Source organism: Microcaecilia unicolor, chromosome 8 (genome assembly GCF_901765095.1).
Source record: "Microcaecilia unicolor chromosome 8, aMicUni1.1, whole genome shotgun sequence".
Taxonomy (NCBI): Eukaryota; Metazoa; Chordata; class Amphibia; order Gymnophiona; family Siphonopidae; genus Microcaecilia; species Microcaecilia unicolor.
In genome coordinates this window covers 204,804,951-204,819,156 of record NC_044038.1, presented here as the reverse complement: position 1 = coordinate 204,819,156, position 14,206 = coordinate 204,804,951, and positions in this window count along the sequence as shown.

Below are 14,206 nucleotides of genomic sequence, written 5' to 3'. Positions count from 1 at the left end.
TGTTGTTTACAGCAATATCCAATCTTTGCACATCCGATATTTAATTACATGTACAAAAGGGAGGTACAAGATTAAAAGTGCCTTCCCCACAATCCAAACTAGCGCAATATTGCTCAACCAAATTTGAGATTTTTTTCGTTTTATTCCCCAAACAACTTATAACAGTATCAAGCAACCTTTCTCCCCTCTCCCCTCCCCCCGCAACCCCGCTCTGTCGTTCAAGTAGACAGGTTAATAATTTCCTAAACCAAAGCCTTATAATAATCAAACTGAGCAATGCAAAATAAAAGGTTCCCACGTGGTTTCCCATTTATGTTTCTGGTGCCGACGCTCTGCTAGGAGCCGCTCCATTTCACAAATATACCACAGTTTATTAAGCCACTTCGTTAATGGGGGCACTGAATTCTGCTTCCAGTGTGCAGCAACTGTTACACGAGCCGCGCTCATTGCATACCTAACCAAAACAGAATTAGCAGCTGTTAAGCCCGGAATCTTTTTAGGAAATAGAAAATAAGCTGGTGCCCAATGTAAGGATAACCCCAACCACGTCTGTAATCTACAATGGATTGCTTTCCAAAAGGCTCTTACGTTACACAGGTCCACCACATATGACCTATTATGCCAATTTCTCCGCATCCCCTCCAACAAACACCCGACTGCGCTGGGTAGATGCGTCAAAGTCGAGCAGGTGTTAGGTACCAGCGAAATATTACTTTAACAGCATTTTCTCTAAGAGGCACCTGAAGAGACACCCTCGCCGAGGCCCTTTCCATGGTATCCCACTCATCCTCCCTTAGCTCCAGGTCCAGCTCACGGCTCCAGTTCCTTCTATGAAGGGTATACACTGAAGATTTTGAGCAAATATGCTTATAAAGACAGGTTATCAGGCCTCTCGTGGACCTGGAGTCCTCACATACTGTAAGTCCTCTAAGAATGAGTCCTCCCGCGTTACTAGCAAGCAAATAGATTTCCCACTAAGGAAGTGTGAGATCTGGAGATAAGCATACCTGTCATGTGTGATACATGGATACTCCTCCTTCAAAAGATAAAATGTTTGCAGAGACTCCTCCTCGAACATCTGACCCCAGGTCCTCAGGCCCTCCCTGTACCATCTACTAAACACACCCTGTGCATTCCCGGGAGGGAAAAGAGGATTATAAACTATAGGCGACAGATGAGACAGATTACTCTCCGGACGTGTGAAAAAAAGGCAGTGGCGTACCAAGGGGGGGGGGCGGTCCGCCCTGGGTGCACGCCGCTGGGGGGTGCCGCAGCGCGCGCCTGGCTCCAAGTTCGCTATCTTCGCTCGTTTGCTGCAGCTCCCTCTGCCCCGGAACAAGTTACTTCCTGTTCTGGGGCAGAGGGAGCTGCAGCGAACGAGCGAAGTTAGCAAACTTTTCGGAACCGACAGGCGCGCGCCGTGGCACCCCCCCCCCCCCAGCGGCATGCACCCGGGGGGGTGTCATTTGGCCAGGGGGGAGGTGTCATTTCACCAGGGGGGGGGGGCGCTGCACCCGGGGGGAGGTGCATCGGCGATCCGCCTCTGGTGCCATCCTGGCTAGGAACGCCACTGGAAAAAGGTGTCCCAGTAATAAAAGGTAGTGTAAATTGATGGGCACATCCCTGATCCCAGAGACCTATGCTTTCAAGGGAGCCACACTAACGCACCCAATGGCCTGACACCCAATGAAAATTGTTCCAAATGTACCCAAAACTTGTGTGGCAATGCATGATACCACTCTATTGCTGCACGCGCCTGGGCAGCCCTGTAGTACCAATAGCTGTTTGGGACTCCCATCCCACTCTTTTTCCTGTCTTGATATAAGAATGACCGAGGGAGTCGTGGGCACTTACCTGCCCATATGAAGCGCATTATGCAATCTTGCAAAATAGAAAGAATCCTCCTGGGTATCTTCAATGGGAGTACTTGGAACAAGTACAGGAGATGGGGTAATATGTTCATTTTAATCGTGGCTATTCTACCAAACCAAGACAAGGTCACATGCGCCCATCGTTCCAGATCCCCAGCTACAGCTCTAATCACACCTGGGTAATTTGCGGAGTACAAATCCGAAAAGCGTAGGTTCAACAAGACTCCCAAGTAACGGATTCCTTTCGCTGCCCAACGAAATGAAAATGAGTCCTGCAGTGTACTCACTAACCTTGGTGACAAAGTGACGTTAAGGGCCTCTGACTTAGTCATATTGATTTTGAATCCAGATACCACTGCATAATCATCCACAGTTTGAAGGAGATTTGGGAATGAGGTGACCAGACATGTTACAGTTAACAACACATTGTCAGCAAAGAGTGCCATTTTATGCTCTCTCTCCCCTATACAAACACCTGATATATCTGGGTTCGCACATACATTTGCCGCAAAGGGCTCCACAGCCATTGCAAAAAGCAGTGGGGACAGAGGGCACCCCTGGCGAGTACCTCTCTGCAATGTAAACATCTCAGAATTCCCCCCATTAATTCGCACACAGGCCTTAGGAGAGCTATAAAAAGCTCTAATCCAACCACAGAACAAGGGCCCTATTCCAAACTCTTCCAAAACCCAATACAGAAAAGGCCAATGCACCCTATCAAAGGCCTTCTCTGCATCCAGGCCAAGAAGGCACATCGGCACCCGATCTCTCCTTGTCAAGTACATTAAGTCCACCACTCGTCTAATATTGTCCATGGCTTGCCTCTGTGGCACAAAACCCACCTGGTCTGGGTGTATAAGAGTTGGTAAGATAGCTGTTAGGCGATTTGCTAACACTTTTGCTAAGATCTTAAGATCAGCATTCAAGATGGATTTAGGGTGATATGAGGCACATTCAGTGTGGTCTTTATCTGGTTTTGTTATTACTGCAATCCAGGCCTCCATCATTGAAGGGGGGTAAGAGCCCTCCTGTTCTAATCTGATTAAGTAAATCTGTAACCAATGGCACAAGTTCTAAAACAAATTTCTTATAAAACTCATTAGGAAGACCATCTAGACCAGGCGATTTATGTGAGGGTAACCTTTTAATAACATTTTGAATCTCTATTGATGTTATCATTTTATCCAATTCAGCTACCTGTACTGGGGTAAGTGTTGGTAGATTACTAGATGTCAGGTATTCATTGATAGCTTCTGGTGCGGGACAAATCTGCGATTATAACGTTTGATAGAATTGCTTAAACTGCTTGCGTATCTGAGTGGTTGTATTGAGTAGGCTCCCTTTACCATCTCAAACTCGCACAATTGTGCAATCCACCTTTTGTTTACATAACCTTATAGCAAGAATACACCCTGCTTTATTGGTAAATTCAAATACACAGACCTTCTGTTCTAGCTTGCAGCATGCTCAATTGTTCTGAGTAAATGGCATCCAGCTGAAGTTGCAATTCACGCAGCTCCTGCATTGTTTGGGGGGACTGTTTTTGCCTTATGACTTGCTTCTAGACATTGAATTCTATCCAAACACTTCACCAACTGCGCCATCCGGTGACGAGCCTATCTGCTAGCTACTTATAAGAATATCCTCTAGATACCGCTTTCATGGCATCCATGTATTCCTTCAGCATATTTTATAATGTTCCACCACCTCCATATCCTGCAGGATGCCTACATTCATAATCCATCTTTTGTCCTGGACCTCTGGCCTAATAGACAGCAAAGAGGCCCACGCCGGCGCGTTATCTGATATGGTTATACTGCCAATACCCGCCTCCGGACCCATCTCAACCAACTTAGTGTCGAGGAAAATGTGATCAATACGTGAATAGGAGTCGTGGATATGAGAGTGGTATGGGTAATCTCGGTCTCTTTGGTGTGTAAGTCGCCATATATCTAAAAGTCCTAAGGAATGTACAAGCGAGCCCAGGGCAGATGACAATTTGGAGTCTCCAATGGGGGATGCCCTAGTGCGGTCCCGAGCTGTGTCCATTTCTGCATTCAGTCCCCCCCCCCCCCCCCCCCCCCCCCCCCCCATTATCAGGGAACCCTGAGTGAATTCAGAGAGGGTACTCCGCACACGAGTATAGAAATTCTCTTGTTTCTCATTCGGGAGCATATATTGTTGCCAAGGTGACATCTGTTTCATCAATAACCATATGGGTATATAGAAATCTCCCTCCCGGGTCTCTCTTTACTTAATAACCCTGACAGGCACTGAGGAGTTGAATTAGTACTGCCACCCCTCCTCTCCTAGAGGACTCAGATGAGGCAAACCAAGCAAGTGGGTAGCTAAGGTGAGTGAGAAGCCTCTCGTGCGCCCCAACGAAGGTGCATCTCCTGCAAAAAAAACAATATGCGTCTTAAGCTATAATAAATATTTAAAGAGCTTTTGTCGTTTCTGAGTCATATTAAGGTCTTTGACATTGTATGACATTACCTTTAAGTCAACACTCATCAACAACCAGTATTTCGTGATATGCACATGTTAATGGGAAGTTCCAAGCATCTATTCCACTTCAAACATAAAAGCTTTTCTGGTCTTAATTACAAACAATTTTATAACCTGTTCGCAACCACCCAACAAACCCCTGCTTACCCTCCCCACCCCCACTCACTAGACAGCAGACCCAAATCCCCTGAATAGGATTTTAAGAAAGTGAACCTCCTCACCCCAGACAACCCCGCCACTTACATGCCCCTCCCCTTCCCACAAGCTTTTCTTCCCCTAACATCCAACAGCTTCCCTTCCTCTCCCATGGTCACCTTCCCACCAGACACCTCAGTCCTCATCCACACACTCTTTCATTTGAAACACACGTAGTCACCTTCCCATACCATCCCACCCCCCCCACCCCCCCACACACACAAATTCACTCTCACTACCCGTTTCCTTACCATTGATACGTCCCATACACACTTCTCTCACACTGAGCATAACCACAATATACATCCATCACAGAAGAACAGTTACATAACTCTCGTTCCTCCAGGTGACTCAGCAGGTACTCAGTAGTAAACAGATGAGCTGTCCAAATTATGTCTCTACAACAGGAGTGCTAGCTTTTTGCAAAGTCTTCTTAGAGGACGCGGGCACCCTCTGCCATCTTTCAAGCCTTGCTCACGTTGCAGGAGCCATCGTATTTGGTGGGGCAGCTGATGTTACCAAGCCCGCTGCATGCAGTAATTCCCAGGCATTCGCCAATGACTGTACTTGATGCTTTGTACCCTTCAGCGCACAATGCAATGAAAATGGAACCCCCATCGATATGTGACCTTCTCCTTGTTTAGTATATCCAGTGCTGGTTTCATTAGTCTCCTCTGCTGCAACGTATATTGAGAAAGGTCCTGATACACTGCGATCTTAGATCCACTGTACTCCAAGTTCAGCATATTTCGTGCTCGAGTAAGTACAAGTTCTTTCTCCGCAACTTTGCAAAAGCACGCGACTATGTCTCGCAGCTTGTTATCTGCACGTTGGCCCAAAGACCGATGTGCTTTTTCTAGCTCCACAGGGGCTGCTCCCGCTTCCGATCCCAGCAGGGTTGCACATAGAGAGCGAACAATCACCTGCACATCTTCAGTCAGGCCTCCTTCCAGAACCCCTCTAAACCGAAGGTTGTTCCGGCGGCCTCTATTTTCCAAATCATCCATTTTATATGCTCTCTCTCCGTACACTTCTTTTCCAAGTCATGTACGTTGGTAGTATGAGTATGAAGCGTTTCTGCTTGCTTCTCTAGTTTCAGTTCTACGTCCTCTACCCTTCCCCCCAGCTCATGGAGGTCAGAACTTAGCGCCGCCATACTGTCCAGGATTTCCTCCTTGGAGGTTTTAATTTCTCCTGACTTCTGGTCAAAAATTTGCGCCAGCTCATTAGAGATTCCCTTCTTTGATGGTGGCAGTCTCACTTTTGCCAGGCATAACGCTGAGTCTGAGTCAGACTGAGACAATCTAGCTGACGACACATGGCGACTCACCGCCCTGCTCCCTGATCGCCCTGCCAAGCGTTCCAGGTCTTTCTTCTGCGTGGAGGCAGACTTACTCATTGACACAGATGTACTATATGCTCGTCAGAACCTTTTTCCACAATTTACAGATATCGATGGCGTTGGATTTGCAAATAATTGTGCAGGAGGCTCAGGACTTCAGCAACTAGGCTGCCATTTCGTGTGATGATGTCACTTCCCCAAAGTATGCCTACATTTAGGTGTATTTCGTTTCAGTGCTGATTATTTTAGGCATTGTATATGGAATCTTGTACTTTATGTATATTCAGTACCACTGTTCCTAAAAGTGGTGGCACTGGATGAATGTAGAGAGAGGCAACCGTCCTAACTATAAGGAGAGCTGGTGATCTTCAGCCACTATTCTTACAGCTGAAAGGTTTCATAAGAATAGCCTTTTAGTGAGCCTAAATTAAACTGCTTAGCTCCACAGATACACCCTAATTCTAATGCTGCACACCCAAATTTGTGACTAGTGCCCAAATTTGCACATGCAACTTATAGGTAAGGTCAGTTGCGTGTGTAAGTTAATATAATAATGAACTGATAATTGGTGTTAATGAACAATAATAGGGGTTGAGGGTTTGGAAGCAGGGCTGGCTTAATGATTGGGCAGGTAAGGCTTTGGCTCAGGGTGCCAGTGAGTAAGAGCGCCAAAATAACCAGGTTAAGCCTTTTCTCCTCCCCCCCCCCCCCCGTCCAGTCTCTCCCTTTCTCTCTTCCCCCTCCCTGTAGGTCTGACACTGTTCCCTCACCTCTCTCACTCCCCCCCCTCCCCCGTCATCTTTGAAGTTTATGTTGGTCGCCGGTAGGAGTAGCAGCAGAATGACAGGCTGCCTTTGGCCAGCCCATGAGAGGGGTAGATGCTGAATGAGAGGGAGGGGGAGGGGTGCCAGAAGCAATGCAATAGGGGTGGGTGGCACCGCCAAAACAAGTTGTCTCAGGGCGTCACTATCCCTTGAGCTGACCCTGTTTGGAAAATGCTGGTTGGGAGGGGTAAGGGAATCTTGATACTGATCAGGGGTGAAAGTGTTGAGAATGCGATTAGGAAGGATCATGTTTTTGTGTTTTAAAGCAGTTTGCCATGGTAAATGCATGAAGGCAGCACATATGCACTCACCGACCCTCAAAAAGGAGGTAGTTAAGCACACCCACACTATCTGCAGTGGTGACAGTGCAAGGTAACTTACCATGCACCAACTGCCAGTGTCACTACTAGAAATTTTGACATAACCCTAGTCTGCCATGAGACAGTTACACCTGGAACTGAACTGAAGGTGTGGAAAGATTTAACCAGTAATAACCGAAAAAGGTGCTCTTGCGTTCTATGAAGAGTATTCTCCATTTCTGCAAAATGGAAGAGTGTGTTTGAAATTAGGGTGCTGGCAACATTTTTCATTGGTTGCCCGAGGCCAGTGCTTTACAGTGGTTTATGAACGCATGACTGATAATGACTTCTCAAGAGAACACATGAAAGAACTTGAAGGTTCCAGTGAATAGAAGTACAAAATCTGCCTTGATGGTATCGTGTGCTAATTGCTGTTGTCCCAGGAACTGTTCAAGCATATAATGAGAATTGTGTTGTTCCAATGAGCTGTAACTTTTAGCTCCAGTGTTTTCTCAAGTTGTTTTCTGATCATTTAAATGAGATGTTTTCTTCCTAATTTTGACATATGGTGTAAGGTAGCTAGGGACTATAATTCCACTCCAGCCACTCTACTGGAATCAATAATATGGATCAGTCGTGGAAGGTGAAAAACGTTTGGTGGCCAGTGTGAAAGGCTTGCCAACTGAACCTCTGTGAATGAAGTGACAAACAGAAACAAAAGTAATTACTTTAAAAAGATATCAAGAAATTAAGATACTTTTTCTGTTCCGAAATATTAATGAATCATTCATCCTCATGTGAAAACTGACATCTTGGCTTTATTGCTTTTATGTTGTGCCCCTTCCTTGGTCATTAGAAACCACTTTGTTGAACTTGTCCTCGAAAGGCAGCCTGGAAGGTTCATCAATCAACTAAATGAATGAGTCTGAATGTACCAAGGAAACTGGCATGAAAAATAAGAAGTTGCATAAAGCAACGGTAAAATGAACTGCAGAGGGTTCCATTACGCCTAACTGTGAAAACATAATGTGCAAAGGATGCTATAATTTTCAGTGCAAAGACACTGTATATTCACAAAGCCTTATCCAACTTAATTCAATATTTTAAATGTTAACTTTGCACGAACCCATCACCGGTCTTGTCTCAGCTGGGATCTTATAATTCGTGAAACATACGTGTCTCCTCACATCAAAAGATATAAGCTATTGCCTGCACAAAACAAAATAAATCAATTGAAATTGTCTATGAGCTTTTTACTAGACTGCACTCAGTTTTGGGCTTAACGCGTGCTTTTTATGTATGGGAAGCCCCAAACTAATGCTTCAACAAGAAAGTGCATTTCTAGTATTTTTTATTGCAGGTCCTGAGATACATAGGACCACTTATGGCCTCCTGTTTAGGAGGTGCTAAGTAACATACATAACATAGTAGATGACAGCAGAAAAAGACCTGCACGGTCCATCCAGTCTGCCCAACAAGATAAACTCATATGTACTACTTTTTGTGTTTACCCTACCTTGATTTGTACCTGTCCTCTTCACTTCCTTGTTAACTCTGGGTTAGCTGGTTAGTGTGTTGTAATCCTAATAAGCTAGCTGGCTAATGCGGGAACGCCCATTCTCTGCTCATGAAGGCCCCTCTCTTCAAAATATTTCTACAGAATTGGTAACACATGGGTCAGTGTGTGCAAACAGGCAAAATACTGCAAAACACTTTAAAGTGTTCTGCAATAGCCTGTTAACGTATGCCAACCGTAGGTTAAGGGCTTAGCACCCTTTAGAAAAAGGACCTCTATATCTGCAGAGAGCTGATCATATGACAAGGATCCAGCTAATGGGGACTTCCTGGTATTCACAATCCAGGAATAACATGTATAGAATGTTTGTACATTTGGGAAGCTTGCCAGGTGCCCTTGGCCTGGATTGGCCACTGTCGTGGACAGGATGCTGGGCTCGATGGACCCTTGGTCTTTTCCCAGTGTGGCATTACTTATGTACTTACTGGTGCATTCAAATGCAGAGCAGAGATAACAACCAATCAGAAACCACATGCCCCAGGCTCACAGATGAAAACCCCACAGTAGAAAACATTCAGAATAAAAGATCATTTGTAAAAGAAGACCTTGTTCTTATTGGTTCAACCAATCAAATATGAGATTCTCCGCTCCTATAAATTACAATAGAATATATGATACCATCACTATTAGTCGTAGTTGGGTTCGTTGTTGCCCATTTTAATGCTGACTGTTTTTAGCACATGGTATTCGTGACAAAAACCATTATGGTAGGCTTAAGCCGCAAAGTGGACGATGGATAGCAGAAGATTTCAAATGACCCGACACGGACCGTGTTTCAGCTCAAAGACCTGCATCAGGGCTCTATTAGCATCTGAATAAAAAAACAGTATAACACGTAGCTGCGTACAGCAATGAACAGTAACTTCCACTCATGTGTAATGCAATCTCTGTGCAAAGAAACATCCAATCATAGTTAAAGGCTGGGTGTAATCAGGTAGGTTCAGTACTGGAAAATCGCTAAACAATTCTCCCACCAAACTCTCAAGAAGGAGAGTTAACAGTTAGGGCAGGCTTTAGTACATGCTAACGGCTTAACACTCTTAGTAAACAGGCCCCTTTGTGTTCACAGAATCTGTACTAAACGGAGCGAATCACACTGCAGATCTTAATGCAATAGGCATGCCACTCATGTTAATATGCTACATATGGAATTACTAGCAGAAATGGGTGATAGATTTTACCAAAGAGAATCCACGTGTGTGGAGAACTCAAGAGATCCCACAGAGTAACTCAAGGAGAGAAGAAAAGTGGGAACTAAGACCACAGGTTCCAGAGACTGGAGCACACAATGTTTGAGTTAAACAAGGTTTATTGAAAATCAAAATGACTCAACACAACGTTGTGTTTCTGCCAGAGGGCCTGCGTCAGGAGTCTGAAACAATCCTATATAATAATAATAATAATAATTTGCACCTCCAACGTTTTATGTCTGGATGCCTGGGTTCGTCACATCCATTCTCACTCATTGCCCCGCCCTCGCGTCAAAACGTAATGATGTCAGAGGGCGGAACAATGAGAGGGAAGGGAACGCTGGAGGCGAGCTGACATCAGGAGGGATGTTACGAACCAAACGGAAGCCAGCGCCAACCAGCCACAGAACGTTCAGGTACAAATCGAGGGTAGGAGAGAATCGCAGGACAGTTAAGTGCTGAATATCGGCTCTTACGTGGCCAAGTGCCACTGGTAGCGTAGCTCTCTTTTATGTATTTTTTTTCTTTCCTGTCAGATTATTGTAGTTCTTTTCTATGTTTTTGATTTTATATGTAAACCGCTTTGATCTGTCTGTCAATTAAAGCGGTATATAAAGCCATAAATAAATAAATATAATGACTCTTTATAGACACAATGTTGCCCCTTTACCAGAGCTCCCCCCCCCCCACCTGTACTCTGAGCACCCTGTGAGCTATCCAGCACAGTCATTGGTACTCAGTCACCTGGGCTATTGCAACTCACTCTACGCCGGCTGCAAAGAGCAAATACTCAAAAAAACTCCAAACAGCCCAGAACATGGCAGCCAGACTCATATTCGGAAAATCAAAATATGAAAGTGCAAAACCCCTATGAGAGAAACTACACTGGCTCCCACTTAAAGAACGCATCACGTTGAAAGTATGTACCCTAGTTCACAAAATCATCCATGGAGATGCCCCAGCCTACATGTCAGACCTAATAGACCTACCACCCAGGAATGCAAAAAAATCTTCTCGCACATTCCTTAATCTTCACTTTCCCAACTGTAAAGGTCTAAAATACAAATTAATGCACGCATCTACCTTTTCCTATATGAGCACGCAACTCTGGAAGGTGTTACCACGCAACCTAAAAGAGATCTATGAACCGACCAGCTTCCGCAAACTACTGAAGACTCATCTCTTTAACAAGATATACCACAAAGATCAACACATGTAATATCCTTCACATATATCCAGAAATGTCTTATAATGTCCTCTGCTATACCACTATCATGTATTCCATTATCATGCAACCCAATATCCTTCTGTTACACCAAATGTATATTCTCTTCTATTTCCACTATCCATGATGTATTATAAGCCACATTGAGCCTGCAAAGAGGTGGGAAAATGTGGGATACAAATGCAATAAATAAATAAATAAAATCCATAACAAGATTTAAATCCCCGAGAACCCACTTCCCCTGAATTTTTGTAAAGTAACAATTGTATCAGCAATGAGGGGTAAAAGTCTGATATATAGGGGAGTGGGTCCATATATGATTAATAAATAAAATTCCCTCCCCTGCAACCAAACTTGAACAAATGTAAGTAGCGGCCATGCACATCTCGAAAAACCTAAGTTGCCTTATAATGTAAGGTGCAACAAAACAGCACCGTCACTCCCTTATGGCATCCTCCAGAAGAGGAATACGATACCTCCACTACCCGCCGCTGTAACTTTTTATGTTCAATGTTAGTAAGTCTAGTCTCTTATAGACGTGCAATATTTATTTTATGTCATTTGGAGAACTGTCAGAATTTTAGTGCATTTTACAGGTGAGGCGAAACCACCGACATTCCCAGATGCCAAACGGCAACGGGGACTAGTCATAGCTACCCCACAAACAAGGATGTACGAAAAGCTGTTCTCCAAACAACTCAAAGTGCCCAGCTTCACCCCGAGTAATGAATTTAATTCTAATAGAACAACATTACCAAACACATGATAGAACAGAAAAAAGCCCACAGCATTGACACCATAATATATTAGAGAATACCCAAGTCTGTTGCTATCTAAAACTCTTCCCAAATCCACTCCGCCCACCACTTCCCCACCACCACACTCCCTTCCTCCCTCCCTCCCTCCCTCCCTCCTTCCCTATACTATACTAACAAACCCATGCACAATTAACTATGCCAATTCACCACTAAAATGTGATGGAGGAGAGAGTAACATGATAGAACAGAAAAAAGCCCACAGCATTGACACCATAATATATTAGAGAATACCCAAGTCTGTTGCTATCTAAAACTCTTCCCAAATCCACTCCGCCCACCACTTCCCCACCACCACACTCCCTTCCTCCCTCCCTCCCTCCCTCCTTCCCTATACTATACTAACAAACCCATGCACAATTAACTATGCCAATTCACCACTAAAATGTGATGGAGGAGAGAGTAACATGATAGAACAGAAAAAAGCCCACAGCATTGACACCATAATATATTAGAGAATACCCAAGTCTGTTGCTATCTAAAACTCTTCCCAAATCCACTCCGCCCACCACTTCCCCACCACCACACTCCCTTCCTCCCTCCCTCCCTCCCTCCTTCCCTATACTATACTAACAAACCCATGCACAATTAACTATGCCAATTCACCACTAAAATGTGATGGAGGAGAGAGTAACTGTAATTCAGGGGCCCCACGCCACCCCAAACCCTAAAACCAAACAGATAGGTACAAATGAAGCCTCTGGGGAAATGAGACCATTATTGGCCCTGCTATAACAGCAGAGACACAGCAAAATAACATCAGTAGAAAAACATAGTCAGATTAATCAGCCTTCATTCAAAATCTCAGCAGATAATCCAGCCACATAAATTTGAGCTGCCTGTGGAGTAGCAAAGGTTTTCCAAGTCCCATCCAAATATACTTTAAGTAAGGCAGGATATAACAGCATAAATCTCTGTCCCTTATAGTGCAACTGAGAACAAAGTGGAGTAAATTGCTGTCTGCGTTTTTGCGAGTCCACGGAGTATTCTTGAAATATTTGAATGGGTTCCCCCTGATAGTTGAAGGTATCACGCTTTAATATGTAACCAGGGAGAATCTCTTGCTTATGAATGTAATTATGGGCCTTAATAATTACCACCCTCAGACAATTACTAGTCTCCTGGGGTTGTCCAACACGGTATGCTCATTCTAAGCACAGGTTCCCCATGCTATCCGATAGTGCAAATTCTCGCTTTAACCAGCAGAGAAGGGAGCATGAGATCTGGAGATGTTCAGGCAAACTAACAATACTCTGGTTCCCTCAATGGGAATGATTTTCAAGATCATCCAACTTATCTGTCTGGCTGTGGATCTGGGCCTTAAGTGTCACCAGCCTGATTCCCAGCATCCGCCGAAACTCGCTGCTCCAATTCTCTCATTCAAAGTGTTGTTTCTGCCAGCAGCATTTCCAAATGTGATAACTACTCTGACATCAATTTTGGTTCCAATGCTTTTCCATCTGTCTCATTTAGTTGTTGAAAATGCTGAACCGAAAACAGGTGAGCTCCCAAGGCCTCCATCGCCATTTTCTCAGTGTCTCCGTCTTGTTTCTCTGACTCACGTTTAAGCAATTTCCCCAACATCACATCCACTGTACGAGTGACAAATGTTTCCATTTAACAAAGGGATGAAGCAGAAAAAGGTTCAAGGGGCTCAGGAGCCTTGGAGAAAGACCAACTCATGTCTGCCTGTCTTCACTGCATCACGTGACTCTCCCGAAGAAGATGAAGATTTATTAAGTGCATAAATAAAAACAACTTAAAAGACCAAAGTGTAGAAACATTATTTGTGCTCAGAAACTAAACTTATTTAGTGGAAATTAGATTATTCTGTGTTCACAAGATAATTGAGTTTGGAAAAGATTATTACTTCGACTGATGGCTAATTATGGAAATTCCATCCACTGCATTGCTACAAAATTCATTTGTCACATTTTTAAAATATGTTATGTGCAATTATCATCAACTCTGTATTTAATTTAGAAATCCAGTGACATTTCAATTAAATATATTTCCAACCCCACCCCTACGAGAAAAAAACAAGACAAGAAAATACAAATATGTCTATGTAAATTTGCTGGAAATAGGAACAAGTTGTACAAACCCTTTAAATTACAGCAGACAACATTCTGAGACATGTTCTATGTCCCTGAGAGAAAAATAATTATATAAAAAAAAGCCACATTGGTTACAGGTTAGCATGTGTGTTTGCCCTATATTATCCACCTTAAGTACAGTTCATTCATTTTGACCAATTGCACATTATGGGGTCTTCTTTCTCCTACGTCAGCCCAAAGTCTTGGAACGTCCTACCAAGGCATCTAAAAGTGATTGATGACCACCAACTATTCAGAAAATCCT